The following is a 24,159-nucleotide window of genomic DNA, read 5'->3' as shown; positions in this document are numbered from 1 at the left end:
TGTTGGAGATGATCACTGCCTGGCCTTTGTGTGACATGAATGTTACTTGCCACCTGTTAGCCCAAGCCTGGATATGTTCAGATTTATTACATGTGAATATGGACTGTTTCAATATCTGAGGAATTGAGAATGGTGCTGAACACAGTACAAAATTACTGGCGAACATCCTCACTTTTGACCTTATGATGGAAGGAAGCACATTAATGAAGCAGCTGAAGATGGTTGGACCTAGGTCACTACCCTGAGAAACTCCTGCAGAGATGTCCTGGAGCTGAGATGACTGACCTCCAACAATTGCAACCATCTTCCTTTGTGCCAGGTATGAGTCTGGCAAGTGGAGAGTTTTCCCCTGATTCCAATTGATTCTATTTTTGTTAAGGCTCCTTGATGCCACATTCGGTTAGTTACAGCTTTGATGTCAAGGGCAGTCAGTCTCACTTCACCTCACCTCTCTTGTCCAGTAACATTACCACTACACCAACAATATCCATCTGATTGTTTGTGGTTCAGCAAATTTGTTTAATAATTATTGTAATTCCAATATTACTTGGAAATCTTGAACTTAAAATATCTTAGTCACTTTAAAGAATAACATTAGACATCAAGTGCATGAACCCAAAGATTTGTATGTATTGTGCTACCAAAACTCAGGCACAGCAGAAATTCCACTCACTGCTGATCTCTCACCATGACAATTCCTAATGATGGGCTCGATTAAATGATTGGGTGGACATCATCATCTGGAGTGGTACAGCAAAGAAATCTGTCAAAGTGATACTTAGTTTGAAGAGGAGATATATGAAAAGGAAATGCGCAAAGTGCTCAATGCCTAGAATAGATTCACACTTGTCTTTATAATTTTCAGCCTATCATCAGCCAATAATGGAAAGTTCGTGTGCAGTCAGTAGATGTAGACCCCATAGGACCTCCTATTTCTGAAAGAAATTTGAGGAAAATCCAGGAATGCCCAGAAGCACCCTGCAATCTATGGAATCTAGATTCAGAATCAATTTCTACCTCACCACTGTAATTGCACACAAACTGTGCCAAAGCAGTTGTACAATTTCTACTCCATTATCACAAGTATTGTGGGTGTTTACCATTTAGCTTAAGATCAGGTTCAATAGCTGAGGAACAGAGGGACACCACATATGTTGCAAAGGGCAAAGGAAGCATGCCAGAAATATTGTACTAACATCCCAAAGCATTCACACATTTGAGTTGCATATTGTCCCATAAGGCTGCAGAGTAAATTCCATTCGCAAAGACACACCCCAGAGAGGAAGCAGGATCACAGACATTGTTGTTTTGACCGTACATTGCCAATTTCCACATTACTTTATAGTGGTCAAATAAAGGCTGAAGCTAACTTTCCCATTAATACTATTTTACTTTAATCCAAATCGCACAGCCGTTTTTGTGCTGATAAAGTTTGCATGTCTGCGCCTCTCTACTCACACTGTCAATGTTACTTTGCTGGGTAATGGATACTGCACTCAGATAATTCCACCAGCTTTTGTCTTTATAAACATCAATGAAAAGCATTCTCCCACTTATCTGTAAAAGCAGTTTGATTTTGATGTACTGTTTATCACCTTTTTGAATAAAAGCCAGTTTTTGCATATATTTACTCTCTGAGTTTAATATAAGATTTTTTTTCCCTTATTTGTCCCTTTTGGTCCTGGCCTATGTTATGATATGGTTCTGCTGAAATCATAGAATCTCTACAATGTAGAGATTTAGCCCAACAAGTCCAAACCAACCCTCCGAAGAGTAACCTACCCAGACCCATTCCCCTACCCTACTTCTCTACATTTATGCCTGACTAATGCCCCTAATCTACACATCCCTGAACACTATGGGCAATTTAACATTGCCAATTCAGCTAACCTGCACATCTTTGGACTGTGGGAGGAAACCAGTTTGTGGAGTTTGCACATTCTCCTGAGTGTGCATTGGTTTCCTCTGGGTGCTCCAGTTTCCACTCATTTCCATATGAAGCTACATCATTTCTGCTGGTGGCTAATCCACTCTAAGGGAATCACAACTACATCAGAATTTGCTGTCACAACTTGCACACTTTTGAAATTAAGGCTGATACGCAGTGATCAACTGTGACAGTCTCCTCTGTTAAAGCTCACTGAGGCTAATGTTGGATCACCGCAACCAATCTATTTGAAATCAGTGTAGGATTGTGGCATTATGGCTAGGAAGTGTTTGTAGAATCATAGAAGCCTTACAGTATGGAAGCAGACCATTCAGCCCATCAAGCCCACAACAAACCTCCGAAGAACATCCCAGCTAGACCCACCTCATTTCTCTATCCCTACATTTCCCATGACTAGCTCACCTAGCCTGCACATCCATTGACATTATCAGCAACTTAGCATGGCCAATCCACCTAACCTGCACACCTTTGGTCTGTGGGAGGAAACCAGAGCACCTGGAGAAACCTGCACAGACATGGAGAAAATGTGCGAACTCCATATAGTTGCCCAAGGCCAGAATCGAACCTGGGCCCCTGGCGCTGTGAGGTAGAGGTGCTAACCACTGACCTACCATGCCACCCCAATGTTTGCCCCACATGAACAATCTGGATAGTTTTGGATGCACTCCAGTACTACGTAAGGTGTAGTCAAATGAGTTTCCTATGCAAGTGGTACGTTAGTATTATCATGAAAGATGATTTGGAGGTGCCGGTGTTGGACTGGGGTGTACAAAGTTAAAAATCACAACACCAGGTTATAGTCCAACAGGTTTAATTGGAAGCACTAGCTTTCGGAGCACTGTTCCTTCATCAGGTGATTCACCTGATGAAGGAGTGTCGCTCCGAAAGCTAGTGTGCCTCCAATTAAACCTGTTGGACTATAACCTGGTGTTGTGTGATTTTTTAACATGAAAGATGCAACTCTTTGACAGCGGCACCTCTATCTCAGCCAAGCATTTCATCATAGCTTCTCAATAATATCGCACTTACACATGTCGGATCTGTGCACAGTGGTTTCTGTTTTGAGAAATTGTCACAACATTTTAAATTCAGTTTGAATTGCATGGCTTAGAGTTAATGTGCCATTTGACTTTAGAATGAGACACAATTGGACTCCAAACCAAAACTAGAAAATGTCAGGATCACTCACCGAGGACTGTGGAGAAACAAACATTTTGGTTCTGACCCACAGTTATGCCTGAAACATGAGTCTGGTGCTAGTTTCGGTGCTGCCATCTAACCTCCTGAATAATTTCCAGCATTTTCTGTTCTGAATTTCTTACATTGACCAAATTTGATTTTTGTTTTAAAGTGAGAATTAACTTGGCTCTGGTTCTGTTTTAAGTTGCATCTTCCTTTCAATCCAGGCAACAGAAGTCTCACATTGGTTTAAAGCTGGTTAAAAACTCAGTGTTACTTTCTTTGGGAAGACCCATCATATCAAGTGCCAATAGGGCAATGAACTGGACAGAAACAGACCTTTGCTGGCAAGGACTCTGGATGTGACTGCTGTGCGATGTGATATTTAGCCAATGTATATCAGGGCTGGAGGCGGCTGGAAGATAAGCCAGAGAATAACCCTCAGTGCTCCCGACCTTCCTGATTTAGCTGCTGAGTGCCTGAGAGTGATGACCCTCTTCCCCAGGAGTCAGGTTTGCTTTGGGGGCTTCCAATCTGATGATGCCTCAGGCTGTTGTGGATTTAATCAGTTGGCATTGGGGCATTCAGACTGTCCATTAGACTCCCACCCCCAGATATAATCAGGGCAGAGGTGGGAAGGCGGTAGGATCTCCATCTTTTAACCTCGAACCCAATTAAATGCCATCTTCCCCCTCCAAATCACTTCCAGCGAGGGCATTCAATTCTATTAATTGGGAACTCTCTGCCCATGGTACATCATCAGAGCCTTTTTGGATGTTAAAAGATGCCTGGGTGAAAAGCAGGTGATTGGATAGCATTGTGGTGAATGTTGTTTGAAAACTGTCGCAGCTGAAACAGCATTCTAAAGATCAATGAGTACCACACTGCCATTCTTTACTCAATGAAATCAGGACAAATGAAATCATCTCCCCAGCAGTCCTGCGAAATACCTTTAGATGTTTGAATGTACGGATACAATTTGTTATTGTTCTTTGCCGTAGTGGCTGACATGTGGGTGATAAGAAATGCAGAGCTATTGTTCACAGTGAAATTGTGCTGTAGAAACTGAATCATACTTCAAACATTGTAAATGCATGCTGGAGTAAAGAAATCAAAAGTGGTGGAAACCCCAGATTGCTGTTTTGGGATTATTTTACAAGACATTGTCTCAGATTTTCCTGATGACAAGCTTTCAGTTTTGGGTGATCCAGGAAAGAGTGTGAAAAGGTGAAGTGAGGAGGTCGCTGGGTGAACATCTGGCTGTGAAGTGGCCCAGCGATGTTTTCCTCCCTCCCTGGGCAGCAATTTCAGCTGTCCACCCTTTGGCAGTCACTGCTGAGTTAAATAACAGCACAGCTTGGGACTCCAGCTGACTGTCTTTGCGTATCACATACAAAACGGGGACCTGTTGCCAGGATCAGGGAGGAGGACTAACTGTCAGGAACAAAATTGTCGCTTCTCTAATGCTGACAGTGAAATATAGGATCCAAGACTCCAATAAAAACCTTTCTAAATTTCACTACACATCATTTCAGGTCTGTTGCTACTTTCAACAAAACCTCTGGGTTGAACCTTTTTTTTGGGCTATGTTTGAGTTTTGTTTTGAGTTTCTTTGGAGGGACTTTTGAAGACAGGTCTAGCATATTTTCTCACCATAACTTACAAACTTGCCTCATTAACAATCTACCCCATATGACATTGCCCACATCCAATTCATCCCCATCTTGCCAACAGCCATTCCCAGAACAACTTAACCATTTGGCAGATATTCCAGAATTCACTGGCATCCCTTTTGGCCACATAGCTTGATAAGTCTGTTGTGCAACTCCTATCAGTCCCAGGCTGCCTTATACAGTTCCTGACAGTTACCCAAGACATGACAAACCAAAGGAAACCTGTTTCATGTTTGAGAGCAGAGACCTGAGGTCCAATTGGACAGGATGGTACAGAGGCAGGATGCACTCTCCTCCCAGGGCCAGCAGTGGATGCCACGGTACCTGACCATGCCAGTCTGGTCTGAGGCTGTTATCCACATAAAAGCAATATTAGCATCTGGAGGAATGCCCAGTGTTGGAGGAAGATGAATAATCACCTTCATTATCAGCATAAATAGCATCATCTTCTCTCTGATACCTCACATTCACTCTGTCTCTCTTACTTTATCCACTCCAAGAACATAGAACATAGAACATAGAAAAATACAGCGCAGTACAGGCCCTTCGGCCCTCGATGTTGCACCGACCGAAGCCTACCTAACCTACACTAGCCCAATAACCTCCATATGCTTATCCAATGCCCGCTTGAATGCCCATAAAGAGGGAGAGTCCACCACTGATACTGGCAGGGCATTCCATGAACTCACAACCCGCTGAGTAAAGAATCTACCCCTAACATCTGTCCTATACCTACCACCCCTTAATTTAAAGCTGTGTCCCCTAGTAACAGCTGACTTCATTAGCAGAAAAAGGTTCTCACTGTCAACCCTATCTAAACCCCTAATCATCTTGTACACCTCTATCAAATCGCCCCTAAACCTTCTTTTCAATGAGAAAAGCCCCAAGTGCCTCAGCCTTTCCTCATACAATCTTCCTACCATGCCAGGCAACATCCTGGTAAACCTCCTTTGCACTCGTTCCAATGCCTCCACATCCTTCCTATAGTATGGCGACCAAAACTGCACACAATACTCCAGATGAGGCCGCACCAGAGTCTTATACAACTGCAACATGACCTCAGGACTCCGGAACTCAATTCCTCTACCAATAAAGCCCAGTACGCCATTTGCCTTCTTCACAGCACTATTTACCTGGGTGGCAACTTTCAAAGATCTGTGTACATGGACACCAAGATCCCTCTGCTCATCCACACTACCAAGTAGCCTACCATTAGCCCAGTAATCCATCTTCTTGTTACTCCTACCAAAGTGAATGACTTCACACTTAGACACGTTGAATTCCATTTGCCACCTTACTGCCCAGCTCTGCAACTTATCTATATCCCACTGTAACCTGCCACATCTTTCTTCGCTGTCCACAACTCCACCGATTTTCGTGTCATCCGCAAACTTGCTCACCCAGCCTTCAAGCCCCTCCTCCAGGTCATTTATAAAAATGACAAACAGCAATGGTCCCAAAACAGATCCTTGTGGAACACCGCTAGTAACTGCGCTCCAAGATGAACCAATACCATCAACTACTACCCTCTGTCTCCTTCCAGCCAGCCAATTCCTAATCCAAACCTCTAATGCACCCTCAATGCCATACCTCCGTAGTTTTTGCATTAGCCTGCCATGGGGTACCTTATCGAACACTTTGCTAAAATCCATATACACCACATCTACTGCTTTATCCTCATCCACTTCCTTGGTCACCTTCTCAAAGAATTCAATAAGGTTTGTGATGCACGACCTGCCCTTCATAAAACCATGCTGACTATCCTTGAGAAAGGCTCATGTTCTACCACTCTGACTGTTGCCTGTAACATCTTTGCCAATCACCCTCACCCATCTTAACTCCTGACACCTCTCACCCTGCATACCCTCTGTGCCACCTACTCAGTCCTTGGGATACTTCCTCACCTGCACCTAGAGTAACAGCTGTTCTCCCTACTTTCATCTCACTTAATACTCACCTTTCTCCCATTCCAGGTAGAAAACAATCCACAGTAGAACAGAAAGACTAATGGCAGATGGTGGGCTGCCCGTTATTCAACTCTTCACCACTTATAAGGAGAGCATCCTGACTCTGAGAACCCAAGTGGTTATCTAAAGCCCTTGTGAAGGCCCCTATGTAAACCCTCCAAGGGTTTGGAGGCTTCCCTTGACTTATTGTACCAGGGCTCTCTAACTGAAGGACAGCCTCCTTGGCTTGACTGAAGTTTGTTTACAACCATGGCAATATTCATGTATCTGCACTAAACAGCCACGCAAGACAGAAGTAATATGGGCCTGGTAATATAGATCTTTAGTTAAAGGAGTAATCTGTGCAAAGTCAATGTAAGGCAGGTACACTAATGATTGTTGAAAGGTTGCTGGCTTTTTAAAAGTAAGTACTGTTTACACAGCTTTTGGTTCAAGCATTGAGGGAAGCCTAGTTGGAGCCAGAGACTGTGTACAAATGGAAATTTGGTCAGCAACAAGTGGCTGATTGGTCTGTGAAATGGAGACCTGTTATCAATGACAAAGGCCTCAGGCCTGCCAACAGCTATGTGATTAGCTAATTGGGAGCCAAACAGTTTGGACACGTGAATGTTTGAGGCAGAAGCCATCAGATGTTTAGGAGGGAAGAGCTGTTCTTGCTCTGTAGTAACAAGCAGATCTAACAGGAAGAGAATCAATTTATTTCCTCTTGTTAGTTTCTGTAAATTTTGACTTTTACTTAATAAATCAGAGACATTTTTTAAGTGTGAACCAATCCACACTATTCCTCCTGGTAACATGTGAAAGTACTGGGAGGAAGATTGAGAAGGATCATTCTGATTGACACAAGAATCATCTCAGCAAACCCTGTGGACGGGGAACACTGACCTGCCTTCCCAGTTTTTCCCTATGCCCACAGCACCCTATCTATTTATATTTGCCTGTATATGGGTGCACAGGAGCAGTTTTATACGTGGGTTACAATTTTCAATTACAGAATCATATGCCAATAGTTCATAACTGTTTATCTGTAGTTCGCATCTATTTATATGCCACAAATTTATTTGGTATCCAACATGGAGGACTTTCAGAGCAGATGGTGAAAGGAAGTCACTAGGTACCTGCCCTGTTTTCTATGTTGAGATTTCTCAATATGAAGCTAGTTTGGAAGGTTTTGTAAGATAGGAAACAGAATAGTAATGAGGTTTAACAAAGCATAGTCTCCCTTACTTGGCAACTTGTCACTGCCTCTTTGGCAACTTGCCATGCCATTTTTAAAAGCATAAAAGATGAAGCAAGATTCTCCTGACATTCCTGACATTGAGAGCTGTATTGGACTTTTCTTCTGATTCCACATCAAATCACATTATAGCCCATGTCATTCAGACTTCTAAATGATTCTGCACAGTTCAGTTCCTTTTTTGTGTGCAGCAAGTCTATCGTTGAAACAGCATGGGTTGCCTTTCATTGCCATGGCGGCTTCCTTCTGTAGGATGGAGTTACTACTGGAAATCCACGCTGCATATATAATTGGCAACTGCCCAGAAAAATGGATTAGTGTCTCACGTGGCTGAATTTTGTTTGCAATACCATACCCAATGGATTATCTAAGCCACATGTACAACGTTTGTAATAATGTAAAAATTCTCTGACTCACTAAGGGCATGTTATTCTCCATTGGTGTAATTGCCACTGAATTACCAACTAATCACAAGTGGGCAGTCTGTGAACTGCAGTACAACCTCACACATCTCTGATTTAAACACCAAATATGTGTTGACCAATGACTTAGGACCTAATGTTATAAATCCAGCTGATGGTAAAACTTGCAGCTAGAGTGAACCCTACTAGTTATAAGTTTAATTTTTATTTTTGTTTACCATAGAGATCAATTACTGAGCATATTGAAAAGAGGCTGCCGGTGTGCTTTTAACAGAGGAATATAAATTGTTTATTAGACAAATAAAAATGTAACCTATATTGCACTGGAGAAGAACTACTGGAACAATATAATTAGTAACAGCAGAAAGCAAAAGCTCATCCCTTTTAACCCAGTAATACCCTTACAGACACTCAAACCTCACTGAAGAGACTCTCCTGTCTTCAAGCTAAAGTTTCTTGCTCAGCTGGCATGGCTGCAATCAGTTTCCTTTCACCAACTTTTAGGTACTATTTTCAGCAGCTAATACCTTTCCCCAAAATGCATAAAACAAACTGTTAACTCAGCTCACTATTACTTAGCATGGGTCCCCTAAACTCTTGTCTTTAATGGCTTTGTAGGATGCCTTCTTCTCACTGATTGCTAAGTTAAACAGGGTTTTTCCCAAAGTAGACAGACTAACATCTACTTGTTCCTTCAAACAAGTTCCCAAATAGCATTTGTTATGTACTATATATTATGCACCTTTATCACATCCATCTGATAGAAAGCTTGAAATGGGCTACTTTTTATTGACCCTACATTGTAAATAAAATTTCATCAGAGCATCTTAAAGAAAAACAGCTATTCCAAATGAAGGTAAAATGTGAGGCAACTGAGTACACAATTTACTACCACTAGTATGGAGTATGTGGGAATGCAACTGCATAATTTTCAGGTAATCTACCAGATATGCTTGTAGATTATTCTGTCTTCCACAAGACATCCATTTATTCTTCCTTCTTGTGATGTTTAAGGGGACAAGATTTGAATGTGTTTTTGAAACTGGGTGTCTGAAGTGCTCTGACATGGCAGCTCTGAATTGAGCAAAGATGATTGAAGCAAACACGTATTATTTCATTGTACCACCCTTAAACCTCCAGATACTTTCTCACAGCTGCTTTCTGAATTCCCCCACCCTTTTTATTGGCTAATCTCCAAATTAATTCCATCCAACTGACACCCGAAATAAATCATATTGGGTAGAGATATCTGAATCCAATGTCCAAATAGAAATGTGATGAAGATCCATTGAACACAATCTACCTCAACTTAATTTAAATACACTGCTTGATTTTTCTTTTGTGACATCCTGATATTTTGCCAGACAGCTAGAACTCTGGATACTAACACAATAGAATCCTCTTTGCTGTAATGTCAGAATTGGATTTCATTTGGCACTTGTGCATATAAAAAGGGTGCCAGATTCAATCAGCATGGAAACTAACCAAAGAGAAGTATTTTGTCTTCAGGAAAGTTACATCAGGAAGTAGCCTTGGAACAATCACTCTTGTTAGCAGAAGCCAAGAATTATGAAAGCCTAATTCAATCCAAAATCCAGTGAGGATTTCCAAATGATGCTTCTTCAGTGGTTGGTTGTTGGTTTGTGAGCTTGACAGAGACAGGGATACATGGGTTTGCAGTATCCTTGTTTTTATCTGTTCATATTTTGTTCTTTCTCTTTGTCCTATCCCCCCTAGTCCAGGAACTCCCCACATACGTTCGAGACACCACCCACGCCCTCCACCTCCTCCAAGACTTCCGTTTCCCCGGCCCCCAACGCCTTATCTTCACCATGGATATCCAATCCCTCTACACCTCCATTCGCCATGACCAGGGCCTCCAAGCCCTCCGTTTTTTCCTCTCCAAACGTCCCCAACAGTACCCTTCCACTGACACTCTCATTCGTTTGGCCGAACTGGTCCTCACCCTTAACAATTTCTCCTTTGAATCCTCCCACTTCCTCCAGACCAAAGGCGTAGCCATGGGCACACGTATGGGCCCCAGCTATGCCTGTCTCTTTGTTGGCTATGTAGAACAGTCCATCTTCCGTAATTACACCGGCACCACTCCCCACCTCTTCCTCCGCTACATTGATGACTGCATTGACGCCACCTCGTGCTCCCGCGAGGAGGTTGAGCAATTCATCAACTTCACCAACACATTCCACCCTGACCTTAAATTTACCTGGACTATCTCTGACACCTCGCTCCCCTTCCTGGACCTCTCCATCTCCATTAGTGACGACCGACTTGACACTGACATTTTTTACAAACCCACTGACTCCCATAGCTACCTGGATTACACCTCTTCCCACCCTACCTCTTGCAAAAATGCCATCCCGTATTCCCAATTTCTCCGCCTCCGCCGTATCTGCTCCCAGGAGGACCAGTTCCACCATAGGACACACCAGATGACCTCCTTCTTTAGAGACCGCAATTTCCCTTCCCACGTGGTTAAAGATGCCCTCCAACGCATCTCGTCCACATCCCGCACCTCCGCCCTCAGACCCCACCCCTCCAACCGTAACAAGGACAGAACGCCCCTGGTGCTCACCTTCCACCCTACAAACCTTCGCATCAACCAAATCATCCACCGACATTTCCGCCACCTCCAAAAAGACCCCACTACCAGGGATATATTTCCCTCCCCACCCCTTTCCGCCTTCCGCAAAGACCGTTCCCTCCGTGACTACCTGGTCAGGTCCACACCCCCCTACGACCCACCCTCCCATTCTGGCACTTTCCCCTGCCACCGCAGGAACTGTAAAACCTGTGCTCACACCTCCTCCCTCACCTCTATCCAAGGCCCTAAAGGAGCCTTCCACATCCATCAAAGTTTCACCTGCACATCCACCAATATCATTTATTGTATCCGTTGCTCCCGATGTGGTCTCCTCTACATTGGGGAGACTGGGCGCCTCCTAGCAGAGCGCTTTAGGGAACATCTCCGAGACACCCGCACCAATCAACCAAACCGCCCCGTCGCCCAACATTTCAACTCCCCCTCCCACTCTGCTGAGGACATGGAGGTCCTGGGCCTCCTTCACCGCCGCTCCCTCACCACCAGACGCCTGGAGGAAGAACGCCTCATCTTCCGCCTCGGAACACTTCAACCCCAGGGCATCAATGTGGACTTCAACAGCTTCCTCATTTCCCCTTCCCCCACTTCATCCTAGTTTCAAACTTCCAGCTCAGTTACTGTCTCCTTGACTTGTCCGACCTGCCTATCTTCTTTTCCACCTATCCGCTCCACCCTCTCCTCCTTGACCTATCATCTTCATCTCCTCCCCCACTCACCCATTGTACTCTATGCTACTCTCTCCCCACCCCTACCCTCCTCTAGCTTATCTCTCCATGCTTCAGGCTCACTGCCTTTATTCCTGATGAAGGGCTTTTGCCCGAAACGTCGATTTCGCTGCTCGTTGGATGCTGCCTGAACTGCTGTGCTCTTCCAGCACCACTAATCCAGTATTTGGTTTTCAGCATCTGCAGTCATTGTTTTTACCTCTTTGCAGCACTAGTCTGATCCTCATTCTGTTAAACTTTTCTCTTTTATTTGATCATTGTCAAGCTAAAAAGGTCAGAGAAAACGCCATTGTTTCATTAACGCAGTTGGCTGGATAACTGGATTGTGGCACAGAGCGATGCCAACAGCATGGGTTCAGTTCCTGCACCAGCTGAGGTTACCATGTAAGGCTCTCCTCACCTGAGGTACGGTGAACCTCAGGTTAAATTGCTGCCAGTGTTCTCATTCAAGTCACTGAACCATCCTTTTAAGGCTATGGTGACTTTTCCTTTGGGCATCAGGTAACTAATTTGGCTGGCCAGCAGGATTGATGTCAACAGCATGGATTCAATCCCTATACTGGCTGAGGTTACCATGATGTTCCCACCTTCTCAACCTCACCCCTTGCCTGAGGTGGAGTGACCCTCAGGCTAAACAACCATGAGTTGTCTCTCTCTAGTGACAGAGCATCACTACAGTCCTCTGGGACTGTGGAGATTTTACCTTTACCCAGGCTACAATTGCGCATCTATACATTTACAGACACTCAGGCAGGATTAGTGTTCAATAGCAACACTTTAATTTGATTAACATTGCACAACCAAACAAAGGCACATCAGGACAGGAAATAAAGTCAAAACTAGATTCTGCGCCAGTTGCCCAGTTTATTACATGGAATTATATTTGCATTACAGAAAATGGAAATCAGATCTCTGTTCATTAGTCATCTGTTATTTTGTACTTGGATGTTTTATTCCAAATGTAATATAGACTGGGTAGATTTTGATGGTTTGAGACTGGGTCATTGACATTGAACTGTCAGTGTTCACCATCATTACCGTTGTGAAACTCACTGGGAATTCAGGACATCAGTCACACACAGGTTAGCTGAGAAATCCAGAAGAAGTTGTGATGTGTCTGTAAGGGCACTCACACAGGCTCTGGTATGGACCCAGTCTCACAACAGACAATCTCCCATTTTTTACACACACACACACACTTTAAAACTTGTATCTTGTTTATTCAGGTGTATCAGGATTTCAAATAATGATTTGCTTATTAAACTGATGTACAAAAGACCGGGCTCTAAACTAATTATAATCATGGAGTGCAATCAAATGATTAACTGATTTCTTTCAGCTAAGTAAAGCTTCTATTTTCACCCGATGTGCATGTCCAGTCTTCAATTTTCCACATGTGATTTGTTTCCTGTATGGGTGTCTTTTAAAACCCTTCAAAATGATTAGTTACTTAGACAGCCTGATTATATCATTGCTGTTCTACACTGTAAACATCCAGTAAGGCAGATGTTCACAGGTAAAGGGATGGCTGGAAAATGGGAAGCCTTCAGAAATGAGGTAGCTTTGGCAAATAGAATTAAGGAGAATCCAAAGGGTTTTTACAAATACATTAAGGACAAAAGGGTAACTAGGGAGAGAATAGGGCCTCTCAAAGATCAGCAAGGCAACCTTTGTGCGGAGCCACAGAAAATGGGGGAGATACTAAATGAGTATTTTGCATCAGTATTTACTGTGGAAAAGGATATGGAAGATATAGACTGTAGGGAAATCGATGGTGACATCTTGCAAAATGTCCAGATTACAGAGGAGGAAGTGCTGGAGGTCTTGAAATGGGTAAAGGTGGATAAATCCCCAGGACCTGATCAGGTGTACCGGAGAACTCTGTGGGAAGCTCGAGAAGTGGTTGCTGGGCCTCTTGCTGAGATAGTCACAGATGAGGTGCCGGAAGACTGGAGGTTGGCAAACGTGGTGCCACTGTTTAAGAAGGGTGGTAAGGACAAGCCAGGGAAGTATAGACCGGTGAGCCTGACCTCGGTGGTGGCAAGTTGTTGGAGGGAATTCTGAGGGTCAGTATGTACATGTATTTGGAAAGGCAAGGACTAATTAGGGATAATCAACATGGCTTTGTGTGTGGGAAATCATGTCTCACAAACTTGATTCAGTTTTTTTGAAGGAGTAACAAAGAGGATTGATGAGGGCAGAGAGGTAGATGTGATCTACATGGACTTCAGTAAGGCATTCGACAAGGTTCCCCATGGGAGACTGATTAGCAAGGTTAGATCTCATGGGATATAGGGAGAACTAGCCATTTGGATACAGAACTGGCTCAAAGGTAGAAGACAGAGGGCGGTGGTGGAGGGTTGTTTTTCAGACTGGAGGCCTGTGACCAGTGGAGTGCCACAAGGATCAGTGCTGGTTCCTCTACTTTTTGTCATTTACATAAACGATTTGGATGTGAGCATATCTGGTCGGCATGGACGGGTTGGGCCAAAGGGTCTGTTTCCATGCTGAACACTTCTATGACGCTATGACAGCAAAATTGGAGGTGTAGTGGACAGTGAAGAGGGTTACCTCAGGATCTTGACCAGATGGGCCAATGGGCTGAGAAGTGGCAGATGGAGTTTAATTCAGATAAATGCGAGGTGCTGCATTTTGGGAAAGCAAATCTTAGCAGGATTTACACACTTAATGGTAAGGTCCTAGGGAGTGTTGCTGATCAAAGAGACCTTAGAGTGCAGGTTCATAGCTCCTTGAAAGTGGAGTTGCAGGTAGATAGGATAATGAAGAAGGCGTTTGGTATGCTTTCCTTTATTGGTAAGAATATTGAGTACAGGAGTTGGGAGGTTATGTTGCGGCTGTATAGGACATTGGTTAGGCCACTGTTGGAATATTGCATGCAATTCTGGTTTCCTTCCTATCGGAAAGATGTTGTGAAACTTGAAAGGGTTCAGAAAAGATTTACAAGGATATTGCCAGGGTTGGAGGATTTAAGCTATATGGAGAGGCTGAAAAGGCTGGGGCTGTTTTCCCTGGAGCATCGGAGGCTGAGGGGTGACCTTATAGAGGTTTACAAAATTGCAAGGGGCATGGATACGGTAAATAGGCAAAGTCTCTTCCCTGGGGTGAAGGAGTCCAGAACTAGAGGGCATAGGTTTAGGGTGAGAGGGGAAAGATATAAAAGAGACCTAAGGGCAACTTTTTCACGCAGAGGGTGGTATGTGTATGGAATGAGCTGCCAAGGAAGTGGTGGAGGCTGGTACAATTGCAACATTTAAGAGGCATTTGGATGGGTATATGAATAGGAAGGGTTTAGAGGGATATGGGCTGGGTGTTGCCAGGTGGGACTAGATTGGGTTGGGATATCTGGTCGGCATGGATGGATTGGACCGAAGGGTCTGTTTCCATGCTGTACATCTCTATGACTGTGACTCTAATCAGTTGCAATGAATTGACTTTTCTCAGCCCCAGAAAAATGTAGACAATAAGAATCAGGGAAAATATGGCAAGTGGATAAAATGAAATTTTCAACATCTGAATCTTCAACTAGATTTTCAATGGTAAATTGAGAGTCTTGCTAATTAGCAGCAAGAGGCCTTTTTGCATGCGCTAACATGGCACTTGCACCTAATCTTAACTCATTGATGTGGAGTTTCGTACTCTCCCAGGCTCCTGATAGCTTTCAGACAGAGACAATTATCAATATAAAAGTCAGAATGGGTATCTGCTAAGTCAGTCTCACCATTGCTCCTCTTGCCTTCCACATCCCAAATATCCTAGGGTACACTCCAAACGCAGTGACCGCCTACACCGTCCTCTCAGTGGAAGTTTGCATCAGACATTAGACTCACCACATCATCAGGACGTGCCTCTGACTCACTGAGAATGCAGCTCTCCACTTCAATGTTGCATTTTGGAGCAGATCGACACCTTTTGTTGTAATGCTGTTTCCAGGACACTTTGCATACTTGGGCAAGCACCATGTCATGGATTGGAGCAGGGAGTACCCCAGGGGTCCTTGCTTGCTCTCTTGGCATTCATTCATTTTATATCTTCTCAGATCCTCATTTGCATCTCTGTTTTGCCTTTTTGCATTTTGGTGCCTCTTTCAGGTCTTAAAGACTCATGATACATCTGTCGTGCCTTTTTTTACTGTTTAGTGCAGCCACAAAGCCAGGCAGCTTGTCGTAGTTGATTGGAGTGATCAGTCAACGAGCTGCACTTTTGAAGTATAGAGCTGTGCTGTATCAACCACACAGCTCGAGCATGAGCCAGCAACCTACACAGCAAACACATTAAATGGGCTATCTCTCCAAGTCTAAGGTGAATACTCCTTGGTCAAGTTCAATGGGGCTCTCAGCAGTTAAGGACTCCTGCATAGCTAGTCAAGAGCAACTTCTAATCTCAGTCCAGAGGTTTCGACACAGTCACTTGGGTCAGTAGTGTCAGGGGGCACATATCACTGCAGTCCAGAGGCTTGGACATGGTTAGTCCTGGAAATTCAGACCAGGGATTCATTGTAAGTTGGTCAGGACGATACACAGACAACAATCAGTGGCCAGTCACTCATTGGTCAGATCTGTCTTTCCAAGTCAGTCAAAGGATGAGCCATACATTTTTTTCTGCTTTCTTTTTTCTTTGCTTTTGCTGTTGTTGAATAAAAGTGGATATTTTTCATTGTACGATAGCTTTCCAATTTCTCACATTGTACAATGAGATGATGTCATGCTATGGAGGGCGTTAGGGAAAGAGTGGCACAACCTTGGATGGGGTTCTAAAATGATATAGTGCTCAGGTTAGGAAGCCCGTGTAGCTCAATTCTTGTAGCTGCAATTACAATGACAGTTGATCAGACAGGTGATGAGAGAAAATAGCAAGTTTTATGAATGTGAACTTGTATTTACAATGTGTTCTCAGCAGCATTTATTTTTCATTCCCATCCCACTAGGTGCACTATGAGGTACAGCTCCTGGCTGGCAGCCCTTACTTGATACATAGCTGGGCTTTAGGTATGGTGCTAGTGTTAGGAATCCTGGGAAGTCCTGGCATTATTGAATACTTCCTGAGCACACATGGATGTGCCTTGGAGGTCTAGTACAAAGATAATGAGAAAAGCTGGGGAGAATTGTGTGAGAATACTCACCAGAGCTCAGAGTTCTCTGTGGAACTCCCGGAAATTGACACAGCCAATTTTTGATAAAACTCAGCACAGCGTCACAGCGCAGAGAGCTGAGATTCTCTCCACGTTCATTGTAACAGCATGGTCTGTGCTGAGAGCCCTTGATTTGCTATTCCAGCCCATTGAAACTAATGGAACAGCTGAGATTAACTACACAGTCAACTTTGAGTCTACAGACTGACAGAAACTAGGTGCATGGACTGCTTAAAATGAACAAGTGGAGCTCTGGAGTGGAGTCACACAAACCAGGATCCGATTGCACCAGAAGGGTTCTAATGGTATTCCATATGGAGCCTGGGTGCAGATCCTACTAATTGATTGTATAACATGTTCCATTGTTTAATATTCCCATTCCCTCGCTGTCTTTTATGATAAATCAATCAGGGAAAAACAGTGAGATGGCCAGACTTTTCTTTCTCGTCACTCGGGAATATTGGACTCCCTCCCTCTGCACAATGAATAGAGCAGGATGTGTTGTGAAGATTACAATCCTCTACAAGAATTCCTCAATCCCTGGTTTTCCACACAGAAACTTAAATACGCAGAAAAATTAGAATGAATCCCTTGTGGTTATTGGTTTCTTCTTAACCTTATTGGCCTGTATTCACGGTTTCCAAATGACTCAAAGGCACTTGGCAGAAGTTCAGTAAGACCTGCTGGAACATATCTTTTGCACCATTCTATTGCTGAATTAATCCTAGTATTAACTGTAGCTTGAATATTCCAATTTCAATCCATATTTCCTAAATTTCTGCAAATATTCTATTCACTCTGCAAAACACAATAGCCACTTGACATAAAATGCTTGTCCATTAATCAGTATCTGAGTTTTATGGTCATTATTACTTTTGAAAACTATTCACTGCCAGATTACTAACAAAGGAAATTGTCTTTTGCCAGAATTCTGCAGTAATGCAAGTATAATGAGACAATTCATTGGGTGCATAACTGATAGATGACCAAATAACTCAATCTGACAAACATTAAATGGTTCAGAAACCTATGGTGTACAAATTTCAATGTAAGTTCTTTCAATCAACTTGTTGTGATTGAGTAAAAATGCTGGTGTCGACAGAGTTGTAATTTTTACTGTCTTGCACTGGTGTAACTTATCTGTGTTTTAAAGGCAGTCAATATGAACTGAGATCACAGTGATGAATATCACAAATGGTTTCATGTCAAATTTAATCCATTACATCTCCACCCATTTTGAGGTCAGAACTGAAGCTGTAAATATAAAAAGTAATAAATGAATGTACTGTGGATTCTTTCAAATTTATTTAATCTTTCAAAGGAAGCGACTAACTTCAGGTAAACTTCCCATGAACATAAACTTATGTGAAATTTCTACATGAACCTGAAGACAGTCAACTGACAGTTTCAGGATGCCCATTGAACATGCAGACTGTATTATCTGATTTCACTATTTTCCAATTCTTTTTCATAAGCCCTGAGCGAAAGCTTCCATTTAACTTTACTTGTAGCTTTTACATAAAGGAGCCCACACTGCAATATCTTCAGATATTGTTGTCTAGTCTTCAAGCTTTTAGCTGTATGGTATCTGAAGCCTTTTAAAGGATTGCATTCTTATCAACCACATCCTGCTGAGTTCCTTGCTCAAAGTGAGTGAGTCTAATAGTTCCAAGTGAAGTCAAGACATAGTGGAAACTTTACCATTTACAAGACAGTATATCACTTTTATGTGAGTACAGTGAAATTTTACTGAGGCTTGCAATCCTTACAAAATAATGTATGTATTCAGCACTGACAGAGGCATTACTATATAACATCCTGTCCTGATAATCTGATTGGGCTTTCTATTGCATTTTGGGTTTAAGTGCTTAGATAATTCTATTTCAAATATTCAGTTGGATTAATAGAATTTTATACTTTACTACCTCATTTTAAAGCTGAAAATGTGTTGCTGGAAAAGCGCAGCAGGTCAGGCAGCATCCAAGGAGCAGGAGAATCGACGTTTCAGGCATAAGCCCTTCCTCTTATGCCCGAAATGTCGATTCTCCTGTTCCTTGGATGCTGTCCGACCTGCTGCGCTTTTCCAGCAACACATTTTCAGCTCTGATCTCCAGCATCTGCAGTCCTCACTTTCTACCTCATTTTAAAGGTTTCAGCTGGGAAAGCATTCCTCGGAATACGTATATTGCCGATGAACAACGCATAACATGCCTCTTGGAACTACATTGACACAGAGTTTTCAGTCAGTGGCAAAGTAATGGTAATTGCTACTGATTTTGAAGAAAGCTGACTTCAAAAATCAAATGCTTTCTGAGGTATGGATCTCCAACTTCCTTATGTTAATTTCAAACCACCACTAAGTCAACAAGATCTCCAGGCAACAATGATGTATAAATAATCAATCACATTGAAATATTCTCACTAACAAAATAATTGACTAGCTTTTGCTATTTATTACCATTTCTTGGAGAATGAAATTAAAATGCTAACATACTGGATTAGCGGTGCTGGAAGAGCACAGCAGTTCAGGCAGCATCCAACGAGCAGCGAAATCGACGTTTCGGGCAAAAGCCCTTCATCAGGAATAAAGGCAGTGAGCCTGAAGCATGGAGAGATAAGCTAGAGGAGGGTGGGGGTGGGGAGAGAGTAGCATAGAGTACAATGGGTGAGTGGGGGAGGAGATGAAGGTGATAGGTCAAGGAGGAGAGGGTGGAGTGGATAGGTGGAAAAGGAGATAGGCAGGTCGGACAAGTCAAGGAGACAGTAACTGAGCTGGAAGTTTGAAACTAGGGTGAGGTGGGGGAAGGGGAAATGAGGAAGCTGTTGAAGTCCACATTGATGCCCTGGGGTTGAAGTGTTCCGAGGCGGAAGATAAGGCGTTCTTCCTCCAGGCGTCTGGTGGTGAGGGAGCGGCGGTGAAGGAGGCCCAGGACCTCCATGTCCTCGGCAGAGTGGGAGGGGAGTTGAAATGTTGGGCCACGGAGCGGTTTGGTTGATTGCTGCTCTGCTCTGAAGCTCTTCAACCATGTTGTGGCCACCTCATCCTAGTTTCAAACTTCCAGCTCAGTTACTGTCTCCTTGACTTGTCCGACCTGCCTATCTCCTTTCCCACCTATCCACTCCACCCTCTCCTCCTTGACCTATCACCTTCATCTCCTCCCCCACTCACCCATTGTACTCTATGCTCCTCTCTCCCCACCTCCACCCTCCTCTAGCTTATCTCTCCAAGCTTCAGGCTCACTGCCTTTATTCCTGATGAAGGGCTTTTGCCCGAAACGTCGATTTCGCTGCTCGTTGGATGCTGCCTGAACTGCTGTGCTCTTCCAGCACCGCTAATCCAGTATTTGGTTTTCAGCATCTGCAGTCATTGTTTTTACCTTCTAAAATGCTAACATACCTACCAGATTAAGGTAGAAACTGAAATGTCATACACAAACTTTAAATAACCACATGAAATAAAGATTTTCTAAACAATAATCGAATTATTTTGCATTCCAATTATGAAACAAAGTAGTCAGGAGAGGTTGTTCAAAAGTAGTAAGCCAAATCAACTCAGTGGAACTTATTCCAAGTATTTAACAGTGAGGTTAAACATAGATTTCTACTCTGACTGAGAGCACTTCCAATGTGGTGAAAATACCACAATACCAGCATAGTTGAACTCAGTATTTCTATTTTTTACATGGACAGGGTTAGGTGCATTCTGTAATTCATACATATGTTGCTCAGGAGTCAGTTAGTCAATTAGTCAGCTATCTCCTCTGAAATCTGATTTATTGTCCCTAGTGTCTGGAAGCTGCTTTGTGGAGATTAGACCAGGAGACCATAAGTCCATTCTCAGTACGTTTCTTCTAGACAGCCAGGGAACCTCTTCTGAGAGCTGTGGAGTGTGATGCTTTCAGAGCGACAGCTAAGGATCCTTAGTTGGTGGTTTCAGGAATTCTTTGGGGATGGGACCAGGGTTTCTTGGGAGGGAAGGAGTGTTCGTGAACTATTGACTGTTGAGAAGAATACGTATAAATAACTTGGAATAGTCAGCTCCTGAGATAAGTGATTTGACATGGAGAGAGAAGGAAAAGTGGTAATGGGTGGGGGTTCAAGTTGGCACGGAGTTGGCAAAGGGTTTATAAAGTGCTATGGGGTTGATTGGGGGCATGAGGCATGGGTAATCTTAGGAAATTGGTCAATTGACACAGGTTGGCAGGAATGAGGCAAGGAGAAGAGGGAAGCAAGGGGGTGAGAGCGAGAGGAACGTTTTCTAAGGGATTTTTATTTTAAAGTTTGAACACAGTGCTGGGGCCCCTGCATCCTCCTTTTCAAGACACCTGGACCATTTCCTGCCATTCAACCTGCACACAGGAACAGGAAATGCGGACAACCATGTTTAAAGTTTAGGTTCGCAAAGCCAGAATTTCTCCTGATTCTGTGTGTTCCTGGATGCACCTTGAGGCTTTATTGTACAGAAATGGAATTCCTCACCAGTTCATTGATTTTTAATTGGCTGCAGTCTGAAAGTCTTCAGTAGCAACCTCTTTCAGGAAAAATGTACAAACACTGACAGCAGCCTCTAGACTTCCATATTTACCTGTGCATACACAAACTCCAAAATCTGCTGTCAGTTTTAGAGGGTTAAAGCCAGCTAATTTTAAGTGTTTTGTTGTCATGTCAATGGCAAAATCCAGGTTCGGTTCACTGCACCGTTGACACAGTATGCTTGGCAGGTCTTCTTGACAACGATTTACAATCAAACAAACTCAGACAGAGAATCATTAGCTAACTGTGTGGAAAGTACATGGAACATTACTATTCATTATTTACTCTTTAAACTGTGCATCAGTTTTTCTTTCAATGTCACATCTTGGGAGAAGCTCTGTTGAAAAGTTTATATCACATCCAACCATTGCTGCTGCACCACCAGTTTTCTACAGTTCAGCTATAAAGAAGCCTGAAGTTGCAAAAGATGCTGCCTGAATCCAGGACGTTCTTTGCTTATGAATTGGATAGTGAGTAAAAGTAAAAACACAATACCTAACGCACTGTGACATTTTCTTTTCTTTGTGTACTCAGGCGAGAAAAACAACCCTTTCCATTATGTGTCTTGTTTTCATCCTATGCAGTACTGTTGACAGATTTTGTTAAGATTATTATATCACACAAAATCTGTTTGCAACAGATCAGATTTAACTATAATGAATAATGCAGATTTCACAGCTACTGCATACAAGACATTTATCACATGTTAAAATTTGCCAGCATTTTGAATAAGCATTGCCACCTTTTCACCAGTGTCCACTTTTTTTAATGGTTTAATGTTCTTGAGTCTAAATATCTATTATCATTTTATATTGGCTATGAATACATGTTCTGCACCCCTTATTTGGGCATTACCAATGCAGTCATTTCTGAAGCTGCTCAGTTCTACCATTAGATGGAGCTTCAGATATTAATCTCCAAATGTTCAACCTTCAAAAATTAATTATATATTTTTACAGTCTTCACAGTCCCAGGACAATAAAACCCTTGATCTGCACAACATATATAGGCATGCAAGTCTATCTCTGGGGTTCTATACTCTATAAATTATCCACCTACATTATTCCGACTCCCTGTGGCTTTACGTCTTTCCCCTTCTTTCATTAACCCCTAACTTATCCCAGGCAGACAGCTGTGGTAAAACTAGGCTGAAATTCAAATTGCATTTGCTTACTAAGACATTTGATGTCTGTGCGGATGCATTCATACATTCTCTCAAAGGCTGGCAACCCATAAACAAAGTATCTGAATTTGTGACAAATGTAAGTATTCATGAATTTACTTTAAAATGGCCAAACTGAAACTGCAGTATCTGTGAATACTTAACACTTCCGGTTATTTCACAACAGTTTTCTTAAGCTTGAACAGATGTGATAGGAATGTGAGGCATTACAATTTAAAAACCTATAACATATGCCAACCAAAGTTAATTCTATTCCACAAATTGGAGCATTGAAATGAACAAAAGACTGTCAGGATTATCACAACCATACTCCCAACACCATTAGGTCAGTAAGGGTTAGAAATAAATGTTATTGCTGTTATAAATCATTGATCATTTTGGAATCATTTATAATAATGAGCTCTGTTTTATCAAAGAGCAATGCGTATTTTATGTGCATTTATTTTTAAACAGCATGCATTTCAAAGATATTAGCTGGCATAAACGTCTCTTATTCACTACAAATTTACATATGGGTGAGTTTAGAAATAACCTGCTTTAACTTAACACCGTTTAAAACTTCAGGAAGTTGCAAAGCACTCTTATGGTTAATTATATCTTTCTGGAGTGGAATTACAAGTCTTGTCAATGAGGTGAAAAAGATCACTGAGAAACAGAGTAGTCTGTTCAGGAAACAATAGCCTGGAAATTCTTCAATACTATTTTTCTGAAAATTACACTGAAAGTGAAGTCTCTCAATATCTATATTGCTTATAGGAGACCATGTCAAAATTTTCAGTGGAATTCAGTGGAGTGAAGCCAAGCTGGTGGAAGTGGAAGACGATAACTGAACAGAAGGACAAAGAAGCAAGATTGGTTAGTTGAATAAATACAACAAGGAAGAAGAAAAAAGTTTTTTTTTCATTATTCCTTTTCAAGATAAGTGCCTAAATTATTCTGGTAGTGCTGGCCTTATGTGTTTTAGTTATGATTATAGTAACAATGAGAATGCAGCCCAACTGTTAACTTTCAGGTATTTTGATGTTGCTTTAGTTATATGGTACAAGCAGTGTTTCACGTTTTAATGTTTAAACTGCTGATTCCAAGTGGGGAGGCACAATGCTATCTTGTAGAGTCTTCTGTGCTGCGTTCTCTATTGGGGAAATATAAATAAAGTTAATTCAATGATGGCTTCTCACAATAAGTTCACAATGTGAATCTTTCCTCAGTGAAGTACTCAACAGTGATCAATTTTATACCAATCAATTTCATTTCTTCTGAGGTTGCAGATGCAGCAGGAGGTAGATTTCTGTGTTGACATTCTTACTGAAGCACAGACATCACACACATTGTTCATTATCGATGTTCAGGAAGAGGAATTGATCTTTAGGCCACTGCGGACAGATATGGTTTCCTGCTGAGAACACTCCTTTCCCATCTCTTCCCTTGTTCAGCAGCTTGTCTTGCTCCTCATGACCTCTGTTGTACTACAAGAAAATTGTCTATTACTGAGCAACTGTTGTTGTGCACAAGTCCTGAAATGA

At 42.5% G+C, this 24,159-nt stretch overlaps 1 long non-coding RNA gene across 5 annotated transcripts in view; it reads left to right on the top strand.

Annotated features, from left to right (window-relative positions):
• Positions 1–24,159, top strand: part of LOC140463903 (uncharacterized) — a 54,895-nt gene that overhangs the window by 16,365 nt on the left and 14,371 nt on the right. The window contains exons 1-2 of one of the 5 annotated variants that reach the window (XR_011954812.1): positions 21,871–21,923; positions 23,393–23,491. This is a non-coding gene — a long non-coding RNA (uncharacterized lncRNA). Of the gene's footprint in view, positions 1–21,870; positions 21,924–22,649; positions 22,716–22,918; positions 22,962–23,199; positions 23,269–23,392; positions 23,492–24,159 lie in introns of those variants that run through there. The other 4 variants (XR_011954810.1, XR_011954811.1, XR_011954814.1 and 1 more) reach the window with 4 other exon arrangements.

Source organism: Chiloscyllium punctatum, chromosome 39, assembly GCF_047496795.1.
Source record: "Chiloscyllium punctatum isolate Juve2018m chromosome 39, sChiPun1.3, whole genome shotgun sequence".
NCBI lineage: Eukaryota > Metazoa > Chordata > Chondrichthyes > Orectolobiformes > Hemiscylliidae > Chiloscyllium > Chiloscyllium punctatum.
This window is presented reverse-complemented; position numbering and strand designations above follow the sequence as displayed.